Source organism: Monodon monoceros, unplaced genomic scaffold, assembly GCF_005190385.1.
Source record: "Monodon monoceros isolate NGI ecotype Baffin Bay Population unplaced genomic scaffold, NGI_Narwhal_1 Super_Scaffold_17, whole genome shotgun sequence".
In the NCBI taxonomy this organism is placed as follows: Eukaryota; Metazoa; Chordata; class Mammalia; order Artiodactyla; family Monodontidae; genus Monodon; species Monodon monoceros.
In genome coordinates this window covers 10154861-10168888 of record NW_021703773.1, presented here as the reverse complement: position 1 = coordinate 10168888, position 14028 = coordinate 10154861, and the positions used below count along the sequence as shown (strand labels likewise).

Below are 14028 nucleotides of genomic sequence, written 5' to 3'. Positions count from 1 at the left end.
AAATTCTAACTATAATATCAATGTCATTGTCTGCTATCATGTAGCATATGTATAGATTTGGGGCATATACTAGGTGAAATAGTTTTCTGTGTTAAACTAGATTGAGACACAACCACTGTCTATAACATACCTTTTATGGGACTATGCACTCCAAGGTAAAACAAGTATTTTAATAGTCACATTTTAAATATATCCAGTTCATATGTTGTACTACTTCTGTTTTCCAAAGATGGCTAACTTGGGGGGATTGGGAAGGGAAAAATAATGGTTCAAAAAAGGCCACCAGACTTTTGTTTGGAGCAAGGTCCAAATCTTATGCATCTTTGTAACCCAGCAAAGTGCATTTAGTAGGTGTTAAATAACGCTGTGTAGGATATATGAGTTAGTGAGTGAACCAAGTAAGCGTAAAAGGTATTGATATTCCCTGTTCTGAATTCCCCCAGTTGAAAAATACCCATTAGCTCCCTTTTATATTGATGATATTTATAAAGTACCATCAAGGTACCTTTAGGCATTCTATTTTAAAGATACGTTGTGAATCGGAATCCCATTGATTTACTTCTGTGTTTCATCTTTTAATGGCTCTGCCTCCCTAGGGACAGGACATATCTTGGCAGGCAACATGGACATGCAAATTTCTCACTGCCCCTTAATAATCTGTCTTTATGGAAAATCATTGAACTTACGACTACATTTTCTAAACAATTTTTTCTCCAGATTATGATACCAGACATTCCTAATTTATAATAGGGGACTGTTTGTACAGACTGAAAAGAAAAGAATAAATAGGAGAACTGGTCCACTCTGAAGAGTCTTTGAGGTACCACACACATGGTATGCATAAAGGGATAGTTCCTTATCCTCTTTTTTTTTTTTTTAATGTCTCCTTGCACTTCTTTTGGAAACTTCATGCAATATTTCTAGATAACCAGGGCTAGAAGTGAGGGGTAGGACAAGGTACTAAAAAATATGAGAAAGAGAGGTCCTAGGTTTGCTGTAAGATACATATGCGATGGTTATATGAGTGAAGTGCTCTTTCTATGTGAAATAAGCAGTGTTTGGGGGTAGCAAAGGAATAGACAGGTAAGCCCTGGAGGTGTTCAGCTGCCAGGCTCACGTGAAGCTCTAACTGGTGGTCTTTGGTGACCCCTGGACTGACCGAGTGGTAGCTGCTGGTCATAAGCTCCACCAGTGCTGCTGGTCCATGTTGGCTTTCCTCCTCAGCCATCTCCTTTCTGATTCTCCTCTTTCCCAGGACTCATCTCCTTGCAGTGACAGGATTGAGGCTCTCAAGATGCACATCTCATTTCAAAATGGATGTGATAAACAGATGTCTTTCTTTTTTAAAAAAAATTATTGAATGAAACACTCCTTAAATTCTACACTGCTTTACAATTTTCAGAAGTTTCACACAGGGGCTTCCCTGGTGGCGCAGTGGTTGAGAGTCCGCCTGCCGATGCCGGGGACACGGGTTCGTGCCCCGGTCTGGGAAGATCCCACATGCCGCGGAGCGGCTGGGCCCGTGAGCCATGGCCGCTGAGCCTGCGCGTCCGGAGCCTGGGCTCCGCAATGGGAGAGGCCACAACAGTGAGAGACCCGCGTACCGCAAAAAAAAAAAAAAAGTCTGAGAAGGAGACTTGGGTTCTAATCCTGGATGTAAGAGTATTTACCCTTTCTAGGCCACTGTTCCCTCATCTGTAAAATAAGAAACACTAATGACTATTTAAATTGTGTCTTAGTATGCTGTATAGTAATAGAACTAATATAGTACTGTATTATAATAAATCACTGTTATAGCCCCTTTGATTTTATCATGTGTGTCTTCCTTGAGGGCAGTGACCACATCTCTCTAGATAAGCACTCTGTCCTCACCACTCAGCACTGTGCCTTTTCCTTAGCAGATGTCAGTAAATATTTATTGAATCAATGTTGTTTGTGTTCAAAGAGAATGTTCAACCTCTTACTGTCTCAGTTCCCTCCTCCCATTTCGTGGTCGCACATCCACTCTTAGTAAATTGACGTACCCTGAGCTCTGTTTCCAGGAGTGTAAAAAATAAGTTTTTCTTTTGATCCTGGGACATGTTCACTCAGATTTTTAGAAAAATCATTTTATATTGATTAATGCATCCCAGGTTAGACTTCCCATCCTCACATTCACACATACACATAATTTATTTCTTCTCTCTTTCCTTACCTGATGATGCTAGAATAGTTAACAGACTACTTCCTTCTTCCCCAGGAATTCTTAACTAAGAGAACATGAAACCCTTGGGAAGAGTTGTGGCAGGGCTTGTGAAACCCATAGATGGGTTTTTTTGTTTTGTTTTGTTTTGCCTATCGACTGCAGTGGTCCAGCCTATAGTTTTATTTTTCACACCAGTAAGTAAAGGTGACAAACAGCCACTGGCTCAAGTTTTTCCAAGAATTAAAGGACCTGGTCAGTCTTCAGGTTGCTTCGCACCTTGTCTTGCTAATCCGTCAGCTTCTTCATTGCCTGTAAATCCCGAATGTCCAGGAACACGCATCCACTGAATGTCCATGCCCTGGACAAGCCTGTCCAGTTCCACGAAGTCCTCTTTGTTGATCACCTCCTTCCCTGTGCTTGTCCTGCATCCATTCTTCTTCCAGCCTTACACCCAATTAGTGATGCCATTGATAGTAAACATGCTGTCCGTGTAGAGAGCCAACTTACTGATGTTCTGAGCCTTCGCTTGTTCGATGGCTTTGCAGCCTGCATGAATCTGCTCTTTGGTTGGTTTGCCACCCAGGAAGTCTAATTCCTACATTTAAAGGATGGCGTGGCCCCCAGTAAACACCGATTCCTGCTCGAGCCCCCCTCCGCTCGTTACTGGAGCAGCAGCCGTCCTTGTAGATGATGACAGATTCCCCCATATAAGAAAATGTGTCTTTCCTCACTGAAGGCAGCATGCTTTGCACACAACTCTGCATTTTCACCTTCACCTTCATCCAAGGGCTCACAAAGTCACCTGTTTGCTTTCACTAGTGATTCTTGTACGTGTTTATTTTTCTGCCCTTCTGAACCATCAGGGTTTGTATGAAATGTGTGTGCCTTTTTATGGAAAGTGGATTGGTTTTTTTTGTTTTTTTTTTACTAGATTCTCTAAGGGTCCTTTGACCCATAAAAGGCGAAGATCCGCTCTACTAAATGAGTAAGGTCTAGTCATTTAGAAAAGCCTGCAATCTCCCCTCTGTGGTTGCCTCAATGTCTTTAAAAAATGTTTCCAAGATGATAAAGAAACCCACTTTACATCTTATAATTCCACCCTGTAGCAAGACCAGCTTACAGAAGTGCCTTAAAGCTTCCATCTTTCCATCTGAGGGCCCCCCACTCCCAACCCACCCAGGCCAGGAAGCCCATGATTCATATCACTAGGCAACATCCTCTTTACATTAACATGAGCTACCTGTCTTGCTACCTTGACACTGGACAAGTAGATTGCCCTCACATATATCATGACTTGTGGGAAGGTGGTATTTTTACCACAGTGAACTTGGGGTATACAATGCATGTCAAGGTCACTGGCCTTAGCAAAACAGAGGCCAATTTTAGGAAACAGATATAAGAGAGATAGAGTGATATAATAGAAGGGACACCAAAGTAATAATCAGGGACCACCACTGAGACATAACATACTCTAGATATAAAGGAAGTGCTTCAGTTCTTTGGGCTTAATTTTCTCATAGGCCAGTGTGGATATCGGACATGATGATCTGCAGTGTCTTCCAGCTTCAGTCTCTAAAATTGTGTGATTCTTGTTGGCTGACATTGGACAAGCTAATGGGAAGTCCTAAAGCCTTAAAGATCTCAAGTTTTCTAGCTTACTAGGAAATGGGCGAGAAATTAAACAAATCCACAATATTGAACGAGTGAAGAAAAGGAGCCATTTTAATGGACAGGAATACCTAATATTGAAAACATCTCATTTCTTCCCAAATTATAAAAAATATAGCTCAATTCTGATTTTTAAAAAATGAGTTTCTTAAAATTTTACCAATTTCTGAAATAAACAGATGAGGATAGCCTGGTCCTCCTCTCACCAAAAAAATGATAGTTAAGAATAAAAAACTCGGGCTTCCCTGGTGGTACAGTGGTTAAGAATCTGCCTGCCAATGCAGGGGACACTGGTTCGAGCCCGGGTCCAGGAAGATCCCACATGCTATGGAGTGACTAAGCCCGTGCGCCACAACTACTGAGCCTGCGCTCTAGAACCCGTGAGCCACAACTACTAGCCCATGTGCTACAACTACTGAAGCCCACGCTCCTAGAGCCTGTGCTCCGCAACAAGAGAAGCCACCGCAATGAGAAGCCTGCGCGCCGCAACTGGAGAAAAGCCCTCACACAGTGATGAAGACCCAATGCAGCCAAAAATAAATAATAAATAAATAAAATTAAAAAAGAATAAAAAACTTGTAGTGCTATACATGAAAAAATAATATAAAGCTACAGGAAGTAAAATAGCATGATAGAGCAAAAGATAGACCAATGAAATAGATTCAAACGTCCAAGCTACCAATCGTTAACAATTATTGTAATGATAAAGTTATACTAAATTTGTACTTATAATTAAAAGAAAGTAATAATTAAGAGTACAATTAAATAAAATAATGATTTTTAATGTAAAATAATTGTATATGTAATAAAACTATAATAAATTTATAATTATAAAGCTGTAATGTTATAATTATAATGATATTATTTGACAATTATAATTTATTATAATAATAAAGTAATAGTTTGCTTATTATAATAATCAATAAAAAGAAAACAAAATGCCCAATAAAAATGGGTACATCAAAAATATATGAATAACTAAAAGCACATAAAAACATGCCAAACAGCACTTGTGATTAGGGAAATTAAAATTAAAATCAAAATGAGATCATCCTAATGGCTAAAATTTAAACGACTGACCATAGTAAGTGTTAGAAAGGATATAGGGAAAGTGGAATCCTCATTCACTGCTGGCAGGAACATAAAATGGTACAACCACTTAGGAAAACATTTAGGCAGCCATCTTAATCAGTTAAACATATACTTCCCATATAATCCAGCCATTCCATTCCTAAGTATTTAATTAAGAGAAATGAAAGCATATGTGCACACAAAGAGTTGTACACAAATATTCATAACAGCTTTATTTTTAAATGGCCGCAATTGGAAACATCCCAAATGTCCCTCAGGAGATGATTGTATAAACAAATTGTGTCATGTACATACAATACTAATTACATTATTATTACATTATAATTACATTATTTATTACAACAGTACTAAAAAGGAATGAACTGTTGACATAATGCTACAACATGAATGATACAAAATAATTATGCTGAGTGAAAGAAGACCAAACAGGAGTGCATATTGAATAATTCATTTATCTAAAATTCCAAAGAAGGCAAACTAGTCTATGCAGAAAGCTGTCTCAGTTGTTGCCTGGAGACAGAGGGTAGGGAGATGGATTTAATCTGATAATTTAAAAGATAAAAGAAACTATAGAAAATAATGTACTTATTTATCTGATCTTGAATAGAAAAACCCTTTCTAAGCATAAATTGAAGACAAAATTTTTAAAATAAAAGGATGATTGACTTGATTTATTTATTTTTTTTTAATTTATTTATTTTTTTTGCGGTACGCGGGCCTCTCACTGCCGCGGCCTCTGCCGTTGCGGAGCACAGGCTCCGGATGCGCAGGCTCAGCGGCCATGGCTCACGGGCCCAGCCGCTCCGCGGCATGTGGGATCCTCCCGGACCGGGGCACGAACCTGCGTCCCCCACATCGTCAGGCAGACTCTCAACCACTGCGCCACCAGGGAAGCCTTGACTTGATTTATTTTTTAAAAATTTAAAGGTTTATGTTAAAATACATTATAAAATTACAAGTCAGGTAGCAAAGGAGGTGATATTTGCCATAAATATAAAAGGTATATATTAAAAGGTCTTATAAAACAATAATGACTTAATAGAACGTCCCCACTGTAGAAGGGCAAATCATATAAACTAGTGTTTCACCCTCCCAAAAGAAAACAGGGAAGGAGCAGGAAGGAAGGAAGGGAGGGAGGGAGGGAAGGAGGGAGAGAAGGTGGGAGGGAAGGAGGGAGGGAAGGAGGGAGGGAGGGAAGGAAGAGGAGAAAGAAACAGATTCACAAAACGCTTAGCAAAAAAGAGGTTTTTCTGCCTCTTGGTTGTGTCTTTATAGGTTGTTTTATTTCAACCTTTGTGTTTTTCCATATTTTTGTAGTTCCTACAGTGGACTTGGGTGATCACAAAATGGTCTAGAGAGAGAAGTTCGGTGAACTCAGCAAAGGGTTAATGGTCTTCCAGATGAAGGTGTAGAAGGTATCTGTTCAAAGGAAGGCAGAGGCAAGGGATATGTGTGTGTGTGTGTGTGTGTGTGTGTGTGTAAGAGATGCCGAGGAGATTATGATTAGTAGGAGAAAACCGGGCCTTAGAAGTGGAATACAGTCTGGTCCCTCCCAGGCAGTGCCTGACTCCTGTATGAATCCAGGCTGTCCAAGCGCAATGCCAGGAGTTGGTGGGCACTTCAGAAATGCTTGCTTTATCAGTTGGTGAAAGACGTGAAGGGGAAGATTGTATATTGCATTCAAATACTTGAAGAGAAATGTTTAAATGTTCACCATAAGTTACATCCCTCATAATCCTCATTTTACAACCCTTGGTTCAAAACACAAGTAGCAATTGGATGTTGACTGTGTAGTCAACGTTATTGTCAGGCTATATAAAATCATGAAACATCATCCTGAAATTCAAGGAATTTGGAGTCTAGCTGGGAAAATACACCTCACAGGAAATAATTAGACAGTAAAGTCGTTTCCTTCATTTCATTGTGGGGCAGAATGTATTCTAAAATGAAGAGATTATAACCGTCACAGGAGCACACACTTTCAATATCTAAGAGAAACAATTTTTTGAAGAGAGAACTATTAAGATATTAGGAGGCCTTGAAAATTGCAAGGGGAGGTCTCTTGGTGAAAAGAGCTAACATCCAATAGATTAAGTCAACATGTAAATATGTATTCTTGGAGTCTGCAGTGCTCTCACAGGAATATTCAATGCTGGTTTTTATGACTCTGGTTTAAAATCATGGCAGGGTCTCTCAGTTTAGTGAAGCTGGCTTAGGAGGAAGAGAAGCACGATGATGGTGCTCACTGGGGCAACTGAGCTCCAGTCCAAGCCTTGTGAGCTTGCTTTCACGCAGCCAGAGGATAGAAATTGCATTGTTCTGTGTCCTGGACCAGAGCATTAGTTACAACTTGTCAGAAGAGAAGAAATAAGTGAGAAAGAAAATAAATGATTTATAAAACTCCTCAGAATACATCATCCCAAACTATGAGCACAACAAAGTATTTAAAAGTAGACAGGAGAGCAAGAGAGAAAATAACGTCAGCTGAAAATGAAATGCTAACGTTTTAAAACAGTGATGAACATTCAAGAATGTCCATAATATATCGTCTTCCACTCACTTTCTGTCTTCACCATAAATAGACATGAGTTAACGTATGTTTGAAGATTCATTTCCCTTTTATTGAGTTCACTCAACAGAAGGTCTTTTTCCAGCATGTCCTGCTTTTATAAACCAAGATCTAATTTGACATGATTACGTAATTGTGTGGCCGTTTGTGCCCTTCCTCCTCTTTCTCCTTTCTACAAGGCAGAGAGTGTCTTTCTTCCTAGCACCTTATAGAATATGTTAATTCGCTTAATAACAATAATAGTTTTCTCACAACTAGTTCATCTATTTCCTAAATTGTTATTAAGGACCTATTAGTTGGCAGCCACTGCGCCAGGCGTTGGGAATAGAAAAATAGATAAAACACATTCCCTTCTTTGGAGCTTTCAGCCGAGTGGGAGATTCAGAAAATTAAACAGATAATTTAAAAAGAGGTGTGATGTGTACACAGAAAGGTGTGGCAGACTGCCAGTTACCTACCCCAGCATAACATCTCCCCAGTTTTCGTTAGAAACAGAACCCTTTAATTGTACTCGATTAGAAAACCAAAACTTCCAGCCTCTCCTGTAGCTAGATGTGGCTCTATGACTAAGTTCTGGCCAATGAGATACAAGCATAAGTAAGTATTCAGTGAAATTTCCAAGAGGACTCCTTATAAGGAAATGACTAAGCCAGAAGAAGGATCCTTTTAGCTTTCCTCCCTTCCAAGAAGGCTAATGAAACAGCTGGAGCGACAGCAGCAATTCTGGATTATGAAGTAACCTTGAGAATACTAGGAGGTCAGGATTCTCGTGATTGTGGAACCAGGATATCAGCCCCAGACAGCCTCCAGCTGACTTCTTTTACATGGGAGAAAACCTTTGTGCATTTAAGCCACTGTGGTTGGATCTGTGACCATTGCAGCCCAAAATAATACTCACTGATGGAATGACACTTAAGAAAAATCATGGGAGCAGCTCCCCACTCTGTCTCTGGGAGAGAAGTCAGAGACAGTGTTCCTGTAGAAGTCACATTTGATCTGAGTATTAAGGGACAAATGAATGGGGAAGGTGTGGAAAAGTGTTTAAGGAAGAAGAAATACCAAGTGAAGATCTGAACTGGAATGGAACTATCTACAAGATACTAAAGAAGGTCGGCATAACAGGAGTAGAGTGAATTAAGAAGAACCCGGCAGGAGATAAATCTCAAAATCTCATAGATGCTCCATTTTGCAGAGATAATCCTAAAGATATTCATAGGTAGCTGCAGAGCAGAGGTCTAACGGTAGAGGCATACATTTGGGATATATGAACATATAGGTGGTTTCTAAAGCCTTGGGAATTAATGAGGTCACCCAGGGAGAGTGTTTAAAGTCAGAAGAGGGCCTCAGAACAACAATGAGGTATCACCTCACACGGTCAGAATGGCCGTCATCAAAAAGTCTACAAATAACAAATTCTGGAGGGGGTGTGGAGAGAAGGGAACCCTCCTACACTGTGGGTGGGAGTGTAACTTAGTGCAGCCACTATGGAGAACAGTGTAGAGTTCCTCAAAAAACTAAAAATAAAACTACCACATGATCCAGCAATTCCACTCCTGGATATATATCTGAAAAACAAAAATACTAATTCAAAAAGATACATTCACCCCAGTATTCATAGGAGCACTATTTACAGTAGGCAAGACATGGAAGCAACCTAAGTGTCCGTCGACAGATGAATGGATAAAGAAGATGTGGTATATATATGCTACTCAGCCATAAAAAAGAATGACGTTCGGCCATTGGCAGCAACATGGATGGACCTGGAGAAATTCTGCTTAGTGAAATGTCAGAGAAAAACAAATACTGTATGATATCACTTTTATGTGGAATCTAAAAAATAATACAGATGAATATATATATGCAAAACAGAAACAGACTCACAAATAGAGAAAACAAACTAGTGGTTACCAAAGAGGAGAGGGAAGTGGGGAGGGGAATATTAGGGGTATGGGATTAAGAGATACAAACTACTATGTATAAAATAGATAAGCACCAAGGATATATTGTACAGCACAGGGAATTATAACCATTATCTGGTAATAACTTCTAGTGGAGTATAATCTGTAAAAATAATGAATCACTATGCTGTACACCTGAAACTAATGTAATATTGTAAATCAACTATGCTTCAATATAAAAATAATTAAATAAAATTAGAAGAGGACCAAAGACAAAACCCCGATATCAAACAATTAAAGACTGAGTGAAGGAGAGAGTCCCCATCTTCTGTTTAAAAAAGAGAGAGAGAATATCAGCATATTTCAGGTTCACAAAATCTAAGAAATCACTGGGGCAGAGGGCAGAGGTGAGATGGGCTTCCTTTTGTTTCTAGGCTGAAGGAACTATTGATATAAGATTTCAAGGAGGGTAAACAGCCCTCTTTTCACTTGCCTTGCTGGAGAGTCTGGTGGGTGGAAGATGAATTAAGAAAATATTTACAAACAGGATGAGCCTACGTAAGCGTCTAAGATCCTCAGGTTCATTATCTGTAAAACGGGGATAATCGTGCTTACCTTGTAGCCCAGTACGAAGATAAAATAAGAGATGGAAACGGGTGTATAACTGGGTAAGGAAACCATGTCATCGAGATTCATTCACCCTTGGAGGCTGATGGAAACTTACATTGAAAATTATCACCTATGCAGAGGGACCTTAGTTTGTCAACTTCTTGACAATTAGTAGTATATGTATTTTTTAATTTTCAAGAATTTTTATATTCCTATGCATGGATTAGTATTGCCCTATCACAGATTAACCTAGAAGGACAGAGGTCCTTGTGCTCTGAGGATTTACCATGAAGCCAATGAAGTCTAAACTACAGAATCCTCTCTTACATGGCCTTTTCCAGGAATCCAAGGCAAGGAGTCCTAGGTGTGTGTTCACATGCTTACACAGTTATGTAAAATTTGCAAGATAATGCCATTAAACTACAGTTCATTAAGACCACGGTGTCTTTCCATTCTGATTTTCCCTCCAAAATATTCTCCTATGTGTAGGTGGAGTTGGAAGGGCCCTGGGCATTTTGGAATGCAACTGAGGGAACATTGAGTTGGAGATACATTTATTTGGTGCTTAGTGTGATGTCTACTATTTCAAGGTATCTCAGAGTAGGAAATGCTTCCAGAAATATGCTAAAACCCACTGTGCTGACTCACATGGCATCATGTCAAGAAGATGCAAGGCCAGAGATTGTATTGTGAATGAATGTGTCCTTGTGTGCCAAGCAGCAGTGGGATGTGAACCACGACAGGACAAGTCGTGAAATGTATGGAGCCAGAAGCTGGCCCGTGGAAAATTCTACCAAACATCTGACGTGTGGAATTACAACCAGAGGATTCAGTTCCATGGATATCTAGTCAAAATGGAAATTCTCTTCTGTCAAGAATATCCATAATACGTCAGTGAATGCAATTATACATTCACCAAATTGGTTTTTGCTTTTGCAGTGGGAATTGCAAGAAATTAAATTCATCAGAATTCGATGCTTGTAGGGCACAAACCTGTAATAGTGCCATAAACTGTGAATGTGTCTGTAACAAGTAATATAGGAAGAAAATATAATAGAGGTTTTCTGAAATTTGACAACCCTAAAGATTTATAGGGCATTGTCAAAATAAGTTGTGAAGTTGGAAGAAGCTCATTTAATTATTAGTAATAAAGAAAAACATTTAAATCAATCATGTTAAAGACTGACTCTCATTTTTCCCTATAGAAAAAAAATATTACAAAATTATTGTCAGGTAAAGAGGGAATCAAAAAATATTCAGGGAGAAAAATATAAATGTGTATCAGGCAGTTCATTGTTTTTGTGAATTTTATCATGTGTGTGGTTTTGTCAGATTTTTAGATTTTGTAATTGGTGGATTTTCTTTTATTATTTTAAATAAGTGTGCACTCTTGTCCCTCATAATTTGTATTTATAATTTTGCATTCTTCTTCATAGTTCTTGAAATGATATGCAGCTCATGCCCTACAAAACCTAAACCAGTGTGTTCCTTTGTGCTGACTGACGTTCTGTTGTTTGCCCGCAGCAAGGCCCAGGTCCTCTCCTGACAGTACCCCTGGGTTCCCTCAACCATACCCAAGGACTCAGCAGTTAATGATATGATCAGCCTGCCTTCAGTTCCAGATGGTTGGAATAGAAAACAAAGCCTAAATGCCAGAAACATGGGGGTTTGACTGATGACTGGGGCGTAAAGCTGGCTCTTGGCACCTCTGTGACATATGCAAGAACTAAAAGCACCAAACTTCATTTCAGAGAGTCCCAGATTTGGTCTTAGCTCTGCCACCAGATGTATGGCCTTAAAAAAATGACCTCAACTGCCCTGAGTTACAGTGTCCTTAAGGATTCCATAGACTGTTGCATACGTAGGGTGAGGGCAAAGCTTGTGTACATAAAAACATGCTGTATTGTATGGGGCTCTTCAGATGTAAAATCTGATTGACCTTCCTCTTCTCCGCCATTGCCAAGGAGTCAAGGACTTACTGCCATTCATGTACCCTTATTTTGGAGAGACTGGTGCATACCCTGAATGGGCAAGTAGCACGGTGCCATTTTGGAATGCTGTTTTTGAAATGTGTTTGGCATTTCTTAAGCAGAGGGGCCAGGTTTAATGAGGGAGGAGGTGGAGAAGGATGACCAGTGTTGGCTCGAGTCTTCTCTAACCTTGAACTTGAATGTCCCATCGATCCAAGCAGAAGGGCTGCATGTACCCAGAAGCCACTTACATAATAGGCTGTGCAGTAAGCAACACGTGTGTTATTGTGCTCACATATGGTGTAGCGGTACCAAGCCTTCATCCCTCGCAGCCACATACAGCACATTCCATGAAAATTCTTCTTGTAATGTTAGTTTCTCATCCCATTGCAGGCCCAGTGATATTGATACATCTCTTACTGGTGAACATCCTCCAAAACTGTCCGGTTGTCTGTCCCTCCTTTTGGTCCAGCTCTGGCCCCAACGTTTGTCTTGACTTACTTGGCTGTTTTACCTAAGTGATTCCAGACTTTTCCTTAAGTAGCCTGAGATAGTTGCCACATCCCTCCTCTTTCAGGGCTCACAACCCTTAAATGGGTTTCCACTGGTCTTGGGGTAAAATCCAAACTCAAAATCTTAACATAGCCTTCAAGGCCCTGCATGGTCTTGCCAATACCTAATTCTCCAGCTCCATCGCAAGCTGCCCTTCCTCTCAGTCTGTGCTCCATTCCTGCTGCCCTGCTTCCCTCTCCAAGCCCTTCCCTCACTTCACTCAGAGTGCTTTCTGTGCCTAAGAGGCGTCCTATGTCCCATCACAAAGCTACCTCCCACTCACCCTCCAGATATCAACCAGCTCAAATATCACTTTCTTGGGGATGTCTGCCCTGGCGATAATCCCCCTCCTGATTTGGTTCAAGTCCCCATTCTAACCCGCTATAGACTGAACTATATTGAATTGCTGGTATTATGTCATTTTGACCTACAAAGCCATCACTAACATATGGTTCTTACAGCTCCCTGTGTGTCATAGCCCTCATCACAATTGTTATTACATAATTACTTGAGTATTTGATTAATATCTGACTCCCTGATGGATTATAAACTCTGGGAAAGTAGACGTCGCGTTTGTTGTGTCTATTGCTATCCAGCACATAATAAATACCACCCAGTAAATATTTACTGAATATTATTTACTCAACAGCACAGATATACTTTTTACATTTTCTGCATTCATGATATGCACAGAACATGCAATGTCATGAAGAAGTGTTATTCATCCAAGTAGGTTTTTATTGCTTTATTTTTTTAAGGCTTTAGGCATGAGATGTCATTATCTAATATTTTGCAATGCACTTTGTGGTACTTTGGCTCTAATGCTCTTTGTATGGTTATGATACTGCACTGTGTCTGTGAAATACATTCTGGGCGTACCATGAGCTACTGGGACAAGCATGATCTTTTAAGTTTCCTTTTCTGCTAAGAGAAATCTCAAGTAAAGGGTCTCTCCTAAAGAATAGTGGAAGTTTTCACAATCTCATGCCAAGTAAACACTCTCAGATTACAAAGCAAAGGATCTTGCAAAATACTTGAAAAGATGCAGTCTATGAAGCAGAAGTGGTACAGATGTCATGGAAGATCTAGTGAAAAATCAGAAATGATGGAATCTAGAAAAATGGTACAGATGAACCTATTTGCAAAGCAGAAATAGAGACACAGATGTAGAGAACAAACGTATGGATACCAAGGTGGGGAAGGGGAGGGCAGGATGAATTGGGAGATGGGGATTGACATATATACACTACTATGTATAAAACAGATAACTAATGAGAACCTGCTGTATAGCACAAGGAACTCTCCTCAATGCTCTGTGGTGACCTAAATGGGAAGGAAATCCCAAAAAGAGGGGATATATGTATGCATATAGCTGATTCACGTCGCTGTGCAGTGGAAACTAGCACAATATCGTAAAGCAGCTATACCTCAATAAAAAAAAAAAAGCAATGATGGTAGAACAAATTTAACTCTTTTCTAAGACAG

General features: G+C 39.8%; 1 protein-coding gene and 1 pseudogene across 2 annotated transcripts in view; one reads left to right on the top strand and one right to left on the bottom strand.

Moving 5' to 3' along the window:
* The window catches only part of NRG1 (neuregulin 1), a 1014701-nt gene that overhangs the window by 630916 nt on the left and 369757 nt on the right, over window positions 1-14028 (top strand). The gene's annotated exons all lie outside the window — the stretch shown is intronic.
* LOC114897662 overlaps window positions 2439-14028 on the bottom strand; it is a 47477-nt pseudogene continuing 35887 nt past the window's right edge.